Source organism: Chrysochloris asiatica, unplaced genomic scaffold (assembly GCF_000296735.1).
Source record: "Chrysochloris asiatica unplaced genomic scaffold, ChrAsi1.0 scaffold00091, whole genome shotgun sequence".
NCBI classification, from domain to species: domain Eukaryota; kingdom Metazoa; phylum Chordata; class Mammalia; order Afrosoricida; family Chrysochloridae; genus Chrysochloris; species Chrysochloris asiatica.
In genome coordinates, this window is record NW_006408609.1 from 10487116 (window position 1) to 10492383 (window position 5268).

Here is a 5268-nt window from a genome sequence, read left to right on the forward strand (position 1 = left end):
AACAACAACAACATTATTAGTATTATAATTTATTTTCTATTTTCTGCATACAGCTAGGTTAAGTCAATACTTAAATTGTGAATATGCAAAATAATAATAGAAACTGTGTTCAGAGTAAAAAGAGGATATTGGGAACTCTGTACTTTCTGCACAATTTTTCTGTACTCTTAAACTGCTAAAAATATTCAAATTTGTCGCCGCTCCCGAAGCTTTTCCAGATGTCTCTGGTACATTTGGGAAAGCAGCTTTTAGAAGTTGCACGAGGAGGTCAAGCTGATTAAGTTCGTACTTTGATGGCAAACGGAGCTCCTTTTACTACAGACTGGCTGGGAATTTCTCCACTTCATCTAGCAGCGCAATATGGGCATTATTCTACCATAGAGTCACTACTCCAAGCTGGCATAAGCAGGGATGCCAAAGTGGCCTGGACTCCATTATACATGGCAGTTTCGGAGGGCAATGCCCACACAGTAGAAGTTTTGCTCAAGCTTGGTGCTGATGTCAATGCAAAATACATGCTAAAGATGACAGCTCTACATAGGGCCATAGAACACAATCATCAAAGGTGGTACGGCTTTATAATATAATATATGGTGCTGATGTATAAACACCAAGTAAACGTTGTACAACTGCATTTGATATTTCAATAGAGAATGGGAATGAAGATTTAGCAGAGATATTGCGGGTTGCAATGCAGAATCAAATCAACACAAACCCTGAGAATCCTGACACTGTGATGATGCATGCTGCAACATCAGTTTATCATTGGACCTGGAGGTGTGGACAACTGAACAGGTTTGGCATCTTCAGAAAATTCATCCAAAGCAACAGATGAAATGCGTGTATCTGTTGTTCAGTTTGGAAACTCATCTACATCAGTATTAGCTACATTAGCTGCCATAGCTGAAGCATCCGCTCCATTGTCCAACTCTTCAGAAACTCCAGTAGTGGTCATGGGAGAAGTAGTTACTGCAGAATCTGTGGGTGGTGCAAATAAACAAGTAGTTAGTTCAGGGGATCAGCAAGTCATCACAATAGTTACATATGGAATTCAGCTTGGAGATTTGCACTCTATTCTAACCAGTGGAATTGTGACTATGCCAAATGGACAACAAGTATTGACAGTACCAGCAACAGACATTGCTGAAGAAACTGTTAGAAGTGAAGAACCACCAGTTAAGAGACAATGTATTGAAATAATTGAAAACCAGGTGGAATGTGCAGAAATAGAAGTAAGGAGTCTTTTACTGGTTTGTTTTGCCACAGTGATAAAAAATAAATCCCATGGACTTTTTTAAAATAAAAAAAATACACATCTATTTGAATTAAAGGGAAACTAAAACTAAAAATCTTCTCCCTCAACCCCCAAGGGCATTATTTTGTATAAGTCTCATTCACTAAATCAATAAATAATTACTGAATACCCAGCACTGTGAGTGCTAGATCCCATGCTATAGAAACTATGGCTATAAAGAAACATAAAACATTCTTTGACCTTAATGAATCCTTGGTCCAACTTGAGGGAATATATTATGATAAATGCTAATATTGTGACTAGAAATTGAGTGCTGTGGAACAAGGGGAGGCAATGGAATAATTTGGCTTGGATAATTTAGGAAGAGTCCTTAAGTAAACTGACTGACTACATGATCATAGTAGAATCATAAATACTCCAGGGTTAGAAGAGAATGTAGAGATTATCAATGTATAGATTATGTACACATTTTAATACAAAAAAATGAAAGGCTCTAATAAACAACTACTGAAATTTTTCATTGATTTATTCAACAAATGATTATTGAGTACCAACTATGGATCTGACATTGTTTTAGGCATCAGATCCATACTGTAAAGAAAACAAAAACAAAACAAAAATGCTTGCACTCATGTAGTTTGCCTTTTAGTGGAGTGTGAGTCACACGATTTTTAACCCACAGAAGATTAAGTTGTGATACATTAATAACTGCTGTATCAGTTTATAGAATATGTGACAGCATTTGACTGTGTAGTTCACAATAATGAATACTTAATTGTGTTTATGTAGAATCTGTACATGGATCAAGAAAGGCAATCAATTAAACAGGAAAAGGAGATACTGCCTGACTCAAAATTGGCAAATGTGTGGCAGGATTGTATCCTTTCACCATACTTATTTAATATATATGCTCAGTAAACAATTTAAGAAAATGGACAATATTAAGAAGGCATTATAATTAGAGGAGACTCATTACCAATATGTGATATACAGATAATATTGCTTGTCAAAAGTAGAGAAGAAGATCAAAGACTATAACCTTCAGTATGGATTACACCTGAACATAGAGAAAACAAAAATCCTCACATCATATTAAATGGTGAAGAAATTTAAGCTGTTAAGGATTTCATTCTACTTGCATCAGCAATCAATATTTGTGGAAACAAAAGTCAAGAAATTAAATGATCATTGGGCTAATCTACTGCAAAAGACTGTATTAAAATATTTAAAAACAAAGTTTTCACTTTGATGACTAAGATTCTTCTAAACCAAACCATCATCTTTTCAATGGCTTCATATTCATGAGAAAGTGAAAAAGGAAAATAGAATTGTAGTGATTTAATTGCAGTGTTGGTAAAGGGATCAAATTGTGTTACCCCAAAATATGTGTCAGCTTGGCTGTACCATGATTCTCAATGGTTTGGCAGTTATATAATGATCCTCCATGTTGTGATCTGACGTGATAAGCCAATAAAATGCTTAATGGTGGCATAAACTGTACACTTCCATCAGTCCAACAATGATGCTGTTCCAATGTACAAGAGACTCCCAAGGATGTGGCATGCAACACTTTTTATCTAACAAGAGATAAAAGGAGAGAGACATGAGCACAGAAGGAGGGACCTGTTACCACCAAGAAAGAAGAGACAGGAGCGGAGTTTGTCCTTTGGGGCTGGGGTTCCTGCCTAGATCCAGGGAATGGTTGATGTCAAGACACATGGCTATCTCTAAGGAATGCTGGACCTAAAGATGCTGAAAGGAAGCAAGGCCCTTTCCACAGAGCTGGTACTCTGAATTCCATCTTTTAGACTCCTAAACTGTGAGATAGTAAATTTCTGTTTTTTTAAAACCATTAACTTCTGGTATTTCTATTATAGTACCACAAGATAACTAAGACAGTGAAGAATATTGAAAATACCAGGGACGGCCAGAAAAAAACAACAGATAAGTCTTACACAAAATATAACTGGAATACTCCTCAGGAGAAAGAACAGTGAGACTTTGCCTCACTTACTTTGGAGACATTATCAGAAAAGACCAAGAACTAGAAAAAGATATGGTTAGTAAACTAGGGCCAGCAAAAAATGAAGGAAACTCTCAATGATATGGATTGACACACTAGCTGCAAACATTGACGAAAATGTACCGATATTCCTATGTTATGAATATGATATAGGACCAGGTAGTTTTGTTGTTGTTGTTTTTTTTAACATACAGTTAAAATAAGTTGGAGCTGATTCCAAGGCCTGTAAGACAACAAAGTAGGAGCAGGTAACAAAATAGAGATTATGAAAAGCATTGTAATTATAAATAGTTTGGTGAAATAAAACTGATTGACAGCTGATATTTAAGTAAGAACTGAAGGAATTTGAGAGACGTCACTAAGGATATCTGGGTGTGTTGATGTGGGATTATTTAAAGAGCTTTCTAATATATGCTATTGTTAAGTGCCTTCGAGTAAGTTCCCACTCATTGATCCGACTCATAGTGACCCTATATAGAGTTTCTGAGGACTATTGGTGTGGTGCTGTAGAATCAACACTGGGCTTCGAACCACAAAGTCAGCTGTTCAAAACCACCAGCAGCTCCTTGGAAACCCTATCCAGGGTCCCTCTGAGTCAAAATGGACTCAATGGCACTAACAACAACAACAACAAAAATAGGATTTCCAAGGAGCAGTTGGTGAGTTTGAACTGCCAACCTTGTAATTCAAACCATAAGGTGGAGTGCTTATCTCTTTCAGTGCCACAGCAGTATATGAAAGAACACGATGTAAAGACCAGATACAGAAACATGTGAGCTTCATCTAAGAACAGTGGAAGCAACTGTGGCTTAGAGCAGCATGACTGGAGAATTTAGGAAATGAGTTTAGAGGAAGAATGGGAGTTATATCACATAGGGTCATAAATGATTGTGAATGCTTTGTTGTTGTTGTTAAGTTCTGTTGAGTCGGTTCTGACCCATAGCGACCCTGTATAAGGTTTCTGAGGAGCAGCAGGTGAGCTTGAACTGCCGACCTTACAGTTCAAATGGCTTTGCAGTCTGGCGCATTAGCCCACAGCACCACACCAGGATTCTTTAGCTTCTGTTAAAATGTTGTTGCTGTTTCGTGCCATCAAGTCAGTTCCAACTCATAGCGACCCTGAATAGGGTTTCCAAGGAGTGGCTGGTGGGTTTGAACTGCTGACCTTGTGATCCAAACCAACATTGAGATCCAATGCTTTTCCTATAGCACTAACTGGGCCGCTAAAAGAATAGTTGGAGATTCAATCCTACCAGCTACTCCTTGGAAATGCTTTTCTTAAGGAAAGAAGTAAGCATGATGTTTCTATGCTATCCTGAACATTCCTACATTGCTGATGTAGGAATGGTGAAAACCATTCTTGGTAATCAAGTCTTTGACTTTGTCATAGCTTTATTTTTCTAGATTGCAAGGGTGTAATTTTTGGTAAGTGGGAATAAATATATCACGATTCTCAAACTTGTCCAACCCATAAAATTATTTGTGGATTAAAAAATAGTAATCAGGACCTAGGACAAATGAATGAGAGTCTCTGATCTATTTGATAGATTTAAAAGCTGCCTGGGTGATTAATTAAAAAACAACAACTACTCGAACTATAGAGAAATACAGGACTATGGAAAATTAGTAACAAGGATATACTAAATAATGAAAATAATAAAATACACTAGGACAAGAGTTTCTTACCAATTAGCAGAGTAATAGAAGAAAAAAGCAAGAGTATTCTCTTATTATCCTATCACAGACAGCATTGTACTTCATGACTGATCTGGATATGTTCTTTTTGACAATGAATGCAACACCATTCCGCTTCAATTTGTCATTCCTGGCATAGTAAACCAAGTGGTTGTCAGATTCAAAATGGCCAATGCCAGTCCATTTCAGCTCACTAATACCTAAAGATATCGATGTTTATGCATTCCATTTCATTTTGACAATTTCCCATTTTCGTAGATTCATACTTCATACATTCCATGTTCAGATTACTAAT

At 36.8% G+C, this 5268-nt stretch overlaps 1 pseudogene; it reads left to right on the forward strand.

The window, feature by feature from the left end:
• Positions 1-218: 218 nt before the first annotated feature.
• On the forward strand, positions 219-1298 carry LOC102842246 (annotated as a pseudogene).
• The last annotated feature ends 3970 nt before the right edge of the window (positions 1299-5268 follow it).